The sequence below is a fragment of the Meriones unguiculatus genome, chromosome 17, assembly GCF_030254825.1.
Source record: "Meriones unguiculatus strain TT.TT164.6M chromosome 17, Bangor_MerUng_6.1, whole genome shotgun sequence".
Classification (NCBI taxonomy): Eukaryota; Metazoa; Chordata; class Mammalia; order Rodentia; family Muridae; genus Meriones; species Meriones unguiculatus.
This window is the reverse complement of record NC_083364.1, coordinates 63,644,429-63,657,365: the sequence shown is the minus strand read 5'-3', so window position 1 is coordinate 63,657,365 and position 12,937 is coordinate 63,644,429. Positions and strand designations below refer to the sequence as shown.

The following is a 12,937-nucleotide window of genomic DNA, read 5'->3' as shown; positions in this document are numbered from 1 at the left end:
GCAGGGTCTACTCTCCCACTCTCATGCCCTCGGAATCAGCTCATCTGCATCCATGCCTTCAGAGCCAGCTCCAATGTACTGCCCAGTCAAGGTGTGGAATCCCACTCTCTTAAGTGTTGAAGGCTGTGAGGGGCTGAGCCAGCTCTCCTGCCCTCACATCCTTGGGCCTGGCTTACCAGCGCATTCACCACCAGAGCCTGCTCCGCTGTGTTGCCCAGGCGAGGTTTAGGGCCCACCCTACACCAAATGGCACAGGGACAGAGCTAGCTCTCCCATTCTCATGATCCCAAGGCCAGCTCTCCTGGCTGATGCAGGTGGTGAGGGGGGAAGTGGGAGGTATCACACTCACACTTATGCTACTTCACACATAAGTGGTTAGGCAAGCTCAACTATGATCCCTCCACCACGGTCACCAATACTATGGTGTCCAGATGAGATCCAGGGCCTTCTCTTCCAAGTGCTATAGCCTGCAAGGAGCAGGGCCAGCTTACCTGTCCTTATGTCCCTGGGGTCAGCTCTCCTGACATCATCAGGTAGTGAGGGGTGAGGAGAGAAAAGACCATTTCATCCCAGTCCAAGCAATATCGTAGAGGAGCAGAGGAGCAGAGTCTCCAGGACCCTTTTCCTAAGACTGGCTTACCCACTCTCCTCAGTCGGGTCCAGCTCTACTGTGCTGCCCAGGTGAGGTGCAGGGCCTGTTCTCCTGATTGTTGCAGGAGGCAAAAGGCAGGCAGGACCAGTTCAGCTGCTCTCATGACCCTGGGAACAGTTCTCCCCTTGCTGCAGGTGGTGAAGGGTGAGGGGACAGAGAGCACTCCCCTCCTCCACCACCTAAGAACAGATGATAGGCTTCTGCTGTGGGCAGGGTACATGGCTGGTGGGTCCACTGGGTGACATCTTCCATCTATGCTGCATGGCATGGCAGCAAATGGGTGTCCATGGCCTGCCTGTGCCATTAGTGGAGGTCCAGGGGTCTCATCTGTCTTCCTCTTTCTGCACTATGCTGTCAGGATTTGATTTGGCTTGATTTTTATGAATCCTAGGCATAAGATAGCTTTGGTCACAAAGCCAGGCATCAAGCTAGGATAAACAAAGCATTGCCATCTGCTCTGTCCCTGACTGATATAAGAACAATACCACCAACAAGGGCTCTATTTGCCCATCGCCAGGGGAATCTGATAATCTTTTAATGGCCATCTTTCTTCATGTCCTGTTAAATGAGTCTCACAGTTGTTTGTCAGTATGGCTATGAAATATATAACCATGATTCCAGCCTTGAATCTGGAGTTAAATTTACATTCTTGAAATCATAGGCAATGTATTTCAATGTATTTAAGAAAGAAAGAAAGATTTTGTTTAATGCCCAAATGTTGAATTTGAATATAGGGAACCAAACTGGAAATAATTAAAAGATGAGCTTCATAATAATAATAGTAATGCTGCTGCTTATTAATATTATTGTCATTATTATGGAATTAAAGAATACAAATCTTGTAAGAAAAGTTTCATTGTTTAAGCTAAATAATAGCTTACGTACCATCAGATGAAAAAGAATGAAAGCATGATTTATGTTTACCTGGTTATCCAAGAAGAGCTTAACTTAATCTTCTGGTATGTTTCTATGATTACTAGTGAGGAATTTATGTGATAATAGCCATTTCTAGTAATAAGAACCTAACCCCCCTCATACACACATATACAGAGAGAGAGAGTTTGTGTTAGGGTTCCCAAGGAAATAAATAAGTTCCAGAATAAAATTTTTAAATATTGAAGAAAGAAATCAAGGATAACAGTAGAAGATAAAATGGCCTCCAATGCTTATGGTTTAGAAGAATAAAAATATTCAAGAAAAAGCAATAAATAATTAAATGTAATTGTGGCCAAATCCATATATATTCTCTAAGAAATTAAAAAGTCTATCTTAAAATTTATATGGAAACACAAAAACCGCTTTATAAACAAAACAACTCTCATTTATAAAGAAAAGAATGATGATGATTACATACATAGTGGACCAATAGTAATAAAACAGCATGTAATTATCAAAACCAAAGAAAAAAACACAAAACAGAACAAAACCAGAAATACAGATGAATGAAATATACTAGATGACCCAGATATAAGTCCAAAAAATACAATTTATCAATTTTTAAAAGAAGATGAGAAAGTATGAATCAGAAGCTGTAAACAGTAATGTCAATAAATGTTGCTGGATAAATTGGATATATCAGACCTCTTTCAGGTAGATCATGAATCAGTAGATAACTCCAACCCATGGACATATGAATAATATCAATTGTTTACAGTAATATAAATATACATTTTTAAATAAAGAAAAGGAGATAAATTGGGAGGTGGACATATTGGAAATATTTCTATAAATTGGAAGGAGAAATGAGAGGTGAACATTATCAAAAACTATTAAAATACAACAGCTATTAAAATACTCAAATAAAAAACATGAACTTTGTTTATTGTGTGTTTACTTATTTGTTAAGCAGAGTTCCATTTTTCAGGCCTAGAACATTTTAACATATCGAAGATTCTTTTTAATATATATTATAGGATTTACATTTTAATTTTCTTGGACCTTGGAGGTGTAATATAGCTGTAGAACCAGGTTGGATCGTAACACCACATGGCTCTTTCAATCATTTAAACACCTTTAAGAGTATTGATAATAGTTTTGGTTTTGTTCAAGACTTTGTTCAAGGTTATTAATGTGAAAAGTAGCCTTAGAAGATAGAAATAGTTCTGTTTAACTGGGAAGAGGGTATATTTGTTTTGAAACAGCATAATGTATGCCTTTTGGAGCACACATTACCCGGATCTGTCAACACTGTATAAAAATGGGGTGCTCTTTAGGATCAGGGTCTCAACTGTGCAGTAGGGCCCTGTGAGCACAGCATTTATTTGGTCTCTCTGCATGGTTGCTTCAGGGATTTGGGTCAGAAGGAACTGATGTGAACATGAAATTAATAATGCCTGCCGTGCCATCACTTGTACATTTTCTGTCTCTAGCTCAGAGGAGCCTTGCCTTCTATCCACAGGCATGACATTGTGACAGGCTACCTCGTTAGCTTGCAAGGAGGACAAAATTTCATCTCCCTCATGGTTCTTGAAAATGATAGAGGCTATTAGAGTGGGTTCAGCATTACTCTACAGACCTAATTTAAAACCCAGAATCTGAATATTAAAGAAAGTCTAGTGAGGAAATCCATTGAAAACAAACTAGCACAAGTATAATGAGGAAACTCATCAGCTCCCTTAGTAACATGAAACTTAAGTTGGTGACAAGAGAATTTCTTTACTTCACAAGCCGCATTGTAAATATCTCTGTTCTATAAGTTATCCTTGGCAAAACACTTCTCTAGAAGAGTGTCCCATAGTAATTTGTGACCAAATAAGTTTCAGAGAGAAAACAACATCAGTATAGCTTATATGCTGCTTAAAAATTCTCCAAACATTAGCATTTAAACTCTCCGAGAAATCCTGCAATAAATAAATGTGTTTGATGCGGTTTACACCTGAATTTCTCAGGCTAATTTGATAACAAACCTTTTCCTTGCATCCTGTGGCTCTTCTGTCTCACTGAGCACTTTCTGAGAATCCCTGATTGGGATGGATACCTCCTCTGAGACCATTTTACCCGTTAGTGCAAATCCTTGAATAAACTCTATTTTAAAAGATTTTACCTTTACTAAAAGAATGGAATGCTTTTGAATCTGCACATAAGCTGTAGCAATTATTTAACAATAGATTAACGCTACAGTAATCAAAGTGATGCTAAAATGTTGATGTGTTTCAATATCTCTAGAGTAATCCATGGTAAAGCCATAGTTAAATACCACTGGGAAAGGATAGTAAGGGAGAAACCTGCAAGTACAGAATTGATATTCCTGGCTGAGAGTATGTCCCACCTGGCCACGTGTGACTGTAACTTTTAAATTTATATTAACACAACTATAATGTCAAAACCCCATTTGTTAACCACGCCAACTCTAAATCACCATATGCAATTGGTAACAATGTATTGAACAGGGTAGATAGGTGATATTTATGTCATCACTGGAAATCTATTGGATAACTGGTAATATGGACACCTTTGAGCTTTGTTCACACATGACTACAACTAAATGAACAGACTGCTTTTGACTTATGAATGAATTAACTAACAGTTTTCCCTAAATGGGAAGAAATTAAATGTGAATGGAAATTTTAAAATGTATATACATCTGTATGTGTGTGTGCATGCATGTTTGTGCATGCACATTTGTGTTTTGTATAAATAAGAATAATTTCATCTATTTCGTTACATGACACTATATAATGCTCTAACATTGTGGATTATTACAAAGCTGATGTAAGGACGATATAAGGAAGTATTAATGTTTATTGTCATTAATACACGTCTACGTTCTTGGTATTAATCAGTGCCTATTGTTTTGGCTACTTCTCCCAAAGGACATTCTCTATATTAATTTTACTTATTACTTACAGACATGGCTTTAGATCTCTGGCTTCTTGTTCACAGCAAGGATGGAAGTCATGAACTGTAATTTAATAATTTTGACAACTGCTTCTGAAATATCATTTTGTAACTCCAAATGTGAATAAAAACTGTTTGATGAAGAATACTATAAATAGAATAAATTTTTCTCATTCAGATTATTATTCTTTTTATTTTTTTATTAGTTACAGTTTGTTCACTTTGTATCCCAACTATAGCCCCACCCCCTCCGAATCCCACCCTCCCTTCCTCTTCTTTTTCTATGCCCCTTCCCCAGTCCAATGATAGGGGAGCTCCTCCCCCCCCCTTCCATCTGACTATAGTCTATCAGTTCTCATCAGGACTGGCATCTCTGTCTTCCTCTGTGGACTAGTAAGGCTGCTCCCCCCTCAGGGGAAGGTAATCAAAGAGCCAGCTACTGAGTTTCTGTCAGAGACAGGGCAGTCTCTGTTCCCCTTACTACAGGACCCACTTGGAGACTGAGCTGCCATGGGCTACATCTGTGCAGGGGTTCTAGGTTATCTTCATGAATTGTCCTTGGGTGGGGGTATCAGTCTGAGAAAAGACTCCTGTGACCAAATATTTTTTGTTCTGTTGCTCCCCTGGTGGAGCTCCTGTTCCCTCCAGGTCTTCCTATCTCATCTTTCTTTCATAAGATTCCTTGCACTGTAACCAAACTTTGGCTATGCATATCAGCATATGCTTTGATACCCTGCTGGATGGAGTCTGTCAGAGGTCCTCTATGATAGGATACTGACCTATTCCCTGTTTTTTCCCTCTTCAGATGTCTGTCTCATTTGCCTTTCTGAATGAAGATTGAGCATCTTACCTGGGATCCTCCTTCTTAATTAGCTTCCTTAGGTGTACAGGTTTTACTATGATTATCCTATATTATATGTCTAATATCCACTTATAAGTGAGTATATACCATGTATGTCTCTCTACTTTTGGGATACCTTACCATTTTCCTGCATATTTCATGATTTCTTTATGTTTAATTGCTGAGTATACCATTGTGTAAATATACAGCAATTTCTGTATTCATTCCTCAACTGAGGGACATCTGGGTTGTTTCTAGCTTCTTGTTATTACAAGTAAAGCTGCTACAAACATGGTTGAGCAAATGTCCTTTTTGTGTACATGAGCCTCTTTTGGATATATGCCCAGGAGTGGTATGGCTGGATCTTGAGGAAGCGCTATTCCTAGTTGTCTGAGAAAGTGCCAGATTGATTTCCAAAGTGGCTGTACAAGCTTACATTCCCACCAGCAAAGGAGTAGGGTTCCTTTTTCTCCACATCTTCTCCAGCATGTGTTGAATTCTTAAAAAGTTATCTCATGGAGTACAACTTTCAAAAGGAGCTGTTTTGTTTGTTTGTTTATTTGTTTGTTTGGAAAGAAAAGAAGTTTCACCAATTTTTTTTACATAAGCAAAAGAAAATTTTGTTTTTCTTTTTGCAATTTTCTCCTTTATAATTATATTTTTATTATTTAAAACAATTTTTAAATTTACGTACATTTTGATCATATTCTTCTCCTTACACTAGTTCTTCCAGATCCTCTCCCTCTTCACATCCACCCAAATTTCACTACTTTATTAAAAAATACATACAAAAGCCAATACAAAGACAAAGTCCCCACTGAAACCAAGAAAAGAAAGTAAAACACACCTCAAAAGAAAATAAAAACACTAAACTGTAAATGATAAAAAGAATAAAAACATTGTCATGGAGTCCATTATATGATAATCAACTATCCTGAACATAAGACCTGTCCCTGAGTGCTTACTACCAGTGTCACTCTATTGGAGAAAATTGATTTTCTTTTTCCCAAAAGGAATAAGTGACAGTTCAGTTGTTAAATCATTTTCAATCAGTCATTAAAAACAAAACAAACCTTTCCATTTATTCATTCACTTTAGGAAGAATATAATAAAATGAAATGTAATAAAATGAAATAAAAACTATGACATTGTAATCAGACAAGAAAAAACAATGAACAAAAGATTCTCAGAGAAGGTACATGATTCAGAGACCCAGTCATTCACTGAACTGGAAACTATAATTTATACACAGAGGATCTGACTCAGACCATGCAGGCGCCAAATTTGTTTCTTAGTACTGCTTTTAATATTAGTAATCAGCCTAACCTGTCGTGATAACCATCCATATTTGTAAAATAAATGCCATTAGATGAGTGACATGAGACACAGGAATAAACCCAACCCTTACTTTTTAAAAATAACACCTGTTTTTCTTTATTGAGACTATGACTAGCTATGCCACCCTAGCTGACCTCAGACAAGTTCTCTACTTGGGTCATCTCACCCTCATGCTAGCTGTCCTGCCTCAGGCATGAACCACCATGCCAAGTAGAAATGACACATTTCATTTCAGAAACCAATGCTTAACTGTTCAAAACTGTGATTGGATGTTGTATTTCCATCTGGCATCTGAAAAATGGAAATCACTTAGAGGAAAGCTTTCAGATTCTGATACCAGCTCTTTAGCTGTGTGCGAAATATTAATACTTATCAATGGCAGATGCTGAATATCACCCTTAAGACCCTAACGCTGTGTTCATGTTGTTGTCCTGATGTAACTAGCTGGAGGGTTTGTGAATTTATTTTATGCTTCGTCTACTCTTATTTGGAAAAAATTTGCAACGTTTCTAAGAGGAGAGAACAATATTGACTGAGTTCAGTAACTGTCTCAGTAACTGCAGAAACTATCCAATTTGAGCAGGAAAATAAAGAGAGCAGAAATCATGTAGAAGAAGCTTTCCTAAATGAGCTATATAATAATATCTCTAAGGCACGAAGCATAAAAGAATTAAAAGTGCCCTCATAGCAGGGTCTCGTCCAGCAAGCTTAAGGTTTGGAAGTTTTCACTTTGTCCTAACAAGTATATCAAACTTGAAGAAAGCACCAGAAAAATTAAGTTGCAGAAAAATTTATGTACTGGAAATACATAAAATTGTAATTTATTTCAGATATATAATGAACACAGTATGCTAGAACATGGATGAGCAAGTTATGTTTTGATACCTTACGAGAAGTTATCAGATGATAATAAATTCATAAGGTACAGAGCTTCCAAGAGCAACACTGATAATTCTACCTATCTTGATAATTTAGTTGGGGTGATCACATGGTAATTTATTCTAATCTTTATTACTAATACTAATTCTCATATTTTTGATGTGATTTTAATCTTGTCATGAACCTCTGCAGTCTCATTTTAGTCTGATAAATTTACAGGGTAACGTTCCTTCTACTGTGAGAAATAAGTCAATATCAGTCTGTGTGCTGCAAGAGTTCTGTTGGATAGTGAGCGTTGTTTGCAGACATACTATTCAAAAGCATCCTCCATCTTCAAAATGCACCTCCCCCCAAACTGCTTGCAAATAGAATTTCTCAGGGCCAGGGCATGTAACAGAGTAGTGCATAACTCAGTTTCAAAAAGAGAGACAACAGAAAAGAAACTGGAACCCACTTGGAGACTGAGCGGCCGTGGGCTACATCTGAGCACGGGGTCTAGGTTGTTGCCATGAAGGTTCCTTGGTTGGAGTATCAGTCTCAGAAAAGACCCCTGTGCCCAGATTTTTTGGTTCTGTTGCTTCCCTTGTGGAACTCCTGTCCTCTCCAGGTCTTACTATTTCTCCTTTCTTTCAAAAGATTCCCTGCACTCTGCCTAAAGTTTGGCTATACGTCTCAGCATCTTCTCTGATACCCTACAGGGTAGAGCCTTTCAGGAGCCTTCTGTGGTAGGCTCCAGTCTTGTTCTCTGTTTTCTCTCTCTTCTGATGTTCATCTTCTTTCTTTGCCTTTCTGAATGGGGACTGAGCATCTTAGCCAGAGTCAGAATCCTCCTTCTTAATTATTTTCTTTAAGTGTACAGATTTGAGTATGTTTATCCTATATCATATATCTAATATCTTCTTGTGAGTGAGTATATACCATGTATGTCTTTCTGTTTCTGGGATACCTCATTTAGGATGATCTTTTCAAGTTCCCACTATTTGCCTGTAAATTTCAGGATTTCCTTGTTTTTTATTGCTGAATAATATTCCATTGTGTAAATGTTTCACAATTTCTGTATCCATTCCTCAACTGAGGGACATCTGGGTTGTTTCCACCTTCTGGCTGTTACAAATAAAGCTGCTGCAAACATGGCTGAGCAAATGTTCTTGATATATTCTTGAGCCTCTTTTGGATATATGCCTAGGAGTGGTATAGCTGGATCTTGAGGTAGCACTATTCCTAATTGTCTGAGAAAGCACCAGATTGATTTCCAAAGTGGTTGTACAAGTTTACATTCCCACCAGCAAGAGAGGAGGGTTCCCCTTTCTCCATAACCTCTCCAGCATGTGTTGTCACTTGAGTTTTTCATCTTGGCCATTCTGATGGGTGTAAGATGAAATCTCAGGGTTGTTTTGATTTGCATTTCCCTGATAACTAACGACATTAAGCATTCTTTTAAGTGATTCTCTGCCATTCAATATTCCTTTTTTGAGAATTCTCCGATTAGCTCTGTACCCCATTTTTTAATTGGACTACTTGATTTGTTGCTGTTTAACTTCTTGAGTTCTTTATATATTCTGGATATTAGCCCTCTGTCAGATATAGGGTTGGTGAAGATCCTTTCCCTATCTGTAAGCATTATTTTTGTTCTAAGGACAGTGTCCTTTGTTTTACAGAAGCTTTTCAGTTTCATGAGTTTCTATTTATTGATTTTTGCTCTTAGAGCCTGTGCTGTTGGTGTTCTGTTCAGGAAGTAGTCTCCTGTGCCAATGAGGTCAAGGATTTTCCCCACTTTTTCTTCAACAGGTTTAGTGTGTCTGGTTTTATATTGAGGTCTTTGATCCACTGGGTCTTTAGTTTTGTGCAGGTGTAAGTATGGATCTATTTGCATTTTTCTACATGTGAACATCCAGTTAGACCAGCACCATTTGTTGAAGATGCTATCTTTTGTTTTCCACTGAATGGTTTTGGCAACTTTGTCAAAATCAGTGTGTGGATTTATTTCAGGTTCTTCTACTTGATTCCATTGATCCATTGTTTCTATGACGGTACCATGCAGTTTTTATTAGTGTTGCTCTATAGTACAGCCTGAGGTCAGGGATGGAGATACCTCCAGAAGATCTTTTATTGTAGAGGATCGTTTTCACAAATCTGGGTTTCTTGTTATTCAATATAAAGTTGAGAATTTTTCCTTCAAGGTCTGTAAAGAATTGTGTTGGTAATTTGATGGGAATTGCATTGAATCTGTAGATTGCTTTTGGTAAGATGGCCATTTTTACTATGTTAATCCTGCCTAGCCATGAGCATGGAATATTTTTCCATCTCCTGATATCTTCTTTTAATTCTTTCTTCAGAGACTGAAAAATTTTTTCATACAAATGTTTGATTTGCTTGATTAGAGTGACACCAAGGTATTTATGTCATTTGTGGCTATTATGAAGGGTGTTGTTTCTCTAATTTCTTTCTCAGCCCTTTTGTCTTTTCTATACAGGAGGGCTACTGATTTTTTTGAGATAATTTTGTATCCACTTTGCTTAAGGTGTTTGTCAGCTCTAAGTTTTCCCTCATAGAATTTTGGGGTCACTCAGGTATACTATTGTATCATCTGCAAATAGTGACACTTTGACTTCTTTTTTTTTTTCCAATTTGTATTCCCTTTATCTTCCTTAGTTGTCTTATTGATCTAACTAGGACTTCAAGAACTCTGTTGAAGAGATAGAGAGTGAGCAGCCTTGCCTTGTCCCTGCTTTCAGTGGGATTGAGTTAAGTTTCTCTCTGTTCAGTTTGATGTTGGCTATAGGCTTGCTGTATATCGCCTTTACTATGTTTAGATATGTGCCTTGTATCCCTGATCTCTCCAAGACTTTAAACATGAATGGATGTTGGATTTTGTCAAATGCTTTTTCAGCATCTAAGCAGATGATCATGTAGTTTTTCTAGACACAGAGGAGTCTTCAAACCTTGTTGAGTGAAGAAATAATTTAAGATGCTCTATAGTGTATAATTGCAACTACCTGACATTTTTGAGAAAGCCAAACTTCGAACTCAAAATTTCAGTGCTTGTCAATGGTTGCAAGGAAGAAGGGAAAGCTAGAGAGATGGCTCAGCCATTAAAGGCTAGGCTCACAGAGAAAACAAGGACGAAGGGCAGGGCACAGGGACATTTGTACATTACGTAGTATATTGTGGTCAACATTTCCTAGAAGGGAGATTCACAGGACTGAGCACAGGTTGAGAAAGACTTTATTGGAGAGTTTTAGAATATTGCATGTAAGGAGCCAAATTATCTTGAGACAACTTTAACACCCCTAAGAGAAACCCATCGTCTGCCTCTGTGTGTGACAATATATTTTTTTTAATCTTCAAACATATATGTTTGATATGTATTACATTAAAATATGTATACACCAATTTGTATAAATACAACTATTTTTTATAATTTTTATTTTTTATATTAATCACATTAGCCCCTTCCCTCATCCCTCCCTCTCTCATCTCCTCTCAGCCCCTTTCCAAGTCCACTGATAGGGGAGGTCTTCCTCCTCTTCCATCTGACCCTAGCTTATGAGGTATATTCAGGACTGGCTGCAATGTCCTCCTCTGTGGCCTAGCAAGGCTGCTCCTCTCTTGGGGAAGGGGAGAGGCCAAAGAGCCTGCCATTGAGTTCATGTCAGAAATAGTCCTTGTTCCCCTTACTAGGGAAACCACTTGGATACTGATCTACCATGGATTACATCCAAGCAGGGGTTCTAGGTTATATCCATACATGGTCCTTGGTTGGAGAAACAGTCTCATAGAAGACCCCTGTGCCCTGATATATTTGGTCCTTGTAGAGCTTCTATCCTGTCTAGCTCATACTAACTCTCCGTTCTTTGATATGATTCCCTGCACTCTGCCAAAGGTTTGGTTATGAATCTCAGCATCTGCTTTGATACACTGTTAGGTAGAGTCTTTCAGAGGCCCTCTGTGGTAGGCTCCTGTCCTGTTACTTGTTTTCTTCTACTTCCATTGTCCATCCCATTTGTCTTTCTAATGAAGGATTGATCATCTTACCCCGGATCCCCTGTTTATCTTCTTTAGGTGTACAGATTTGATATTTTTTGACACAAATCCTTTGGGACATATTAACAAAGCACTAGCTGCCATGGACCAAAACAAGGCTACCCTATTGTCAGCATGTCAGGCTGACAGCTGAGATTCCCTGGGTTTTCTGGAACTCAGCTACTTAGTGTTTCCAAGAATCTATTTGAAGTGTCTGGATTTATGATTCTTTTTGTTCTGTGAGTATAAAATTTCATGGAACTCTTACTATAGTAAAACATGGTGTTTGAGAAACATAGTGTTTGAATCTGTTTCTAGGCCATTGTCACTCACATTTGGCATTTGGCTCCAGAAATAAATTGTATCTTATCTGCTTTAAAATGAGAATTGTGCTTTTGTACATACAATGGGTGGTGTTTAGTTTTTCTCAACTTCACACAAACCTAGACATACCTAGGAAGAAGAAAACTCAGTGTACGAATGGCCTGTGACCAAGTCTGTGAGATTTTTATTTTTATTTTTTACTGCTAATTAATGTAAGAAGGCTGTGCGATTCTTAGGCAAGTGTCCCTGAATTGTATAAGAAAAACTGCTCATGCCAAAGGAATCAAGAAAGTAATTAGAGAGAATTTCTCCATGGCTTCTATTTTAATTCTGGCATTCAGGTTTCTGACTTTGTTTCCTTTGGGGAGGTGAGGAGGTTCTAACCCATATGCCAAATAACCATTTTCTTTCCCAAAGTTGCTTGTAGTCAGTGCTTTATCATAGCAACAGAAAAACAAATTAGGACATAGTATCATCACACATTTGCAAAAACGCTTAAAATATAAACTTTTTGAACTTGAATAATAGTAATGCACATGTGTCAAGGTGCATTGAACAAATATATCAAATGAACATTCTGAATAGAACATATGACAGGTGTAGCTGCCACACACTCATGATAAATGTCTTCCTTTCAATGTATATGTAAGTCTAAAATGATGCTAAATAATACTTTATTAAAATGCTTCTTAATAATTTTGGTACTGTAATCATAATAATAGTTATACAAATTAAATCATGAATTTAAATTGAAATGTACTTGGTCATGAAAGTTAGTAAATCATAACAATTGGATTATAAATAATTTAGTCAATTATCGTTTAATGCTATCCTCATACAACGTGATTGAAAACATGTAAGTTTAAGAATGTCTGTAAGTGCGCATAACATTTAAATATATATCAATTAGGATTTAAGATTACCGTGGTGTATGTGTGTGTAAGTATACTGAATACAGTATTGATTTGATAAGTGTATATTGAATGCCTTTTGTTCAGGACATACACACAGTTAAGCCTTTAATAGAACATGGAAATCATAGG

At 37.5% G+C, this 12,937-nt stretch overlaps 1 non-coding gene across 1 annotated transcript; it reads right to left on the bottom strand.

Annotated features, from left to right (window-relative positions):
* Nucleotides 1–1,030: 1,030 nt before the first annotated feature.
* Nucleotides 1,031–1,174, bottom strand: LOC132648823 (small nucleolar RNA SNORA48). Its single transcript, XR_009587226.1, has one exon. It is a non-coding gene; the product is annotated as a small nucleolar RNA SNORA48 (small nucleolar RNA).
* Between the last annotated feature and the right edge of the window lie 11,763 nt (nt 1,175–12,937).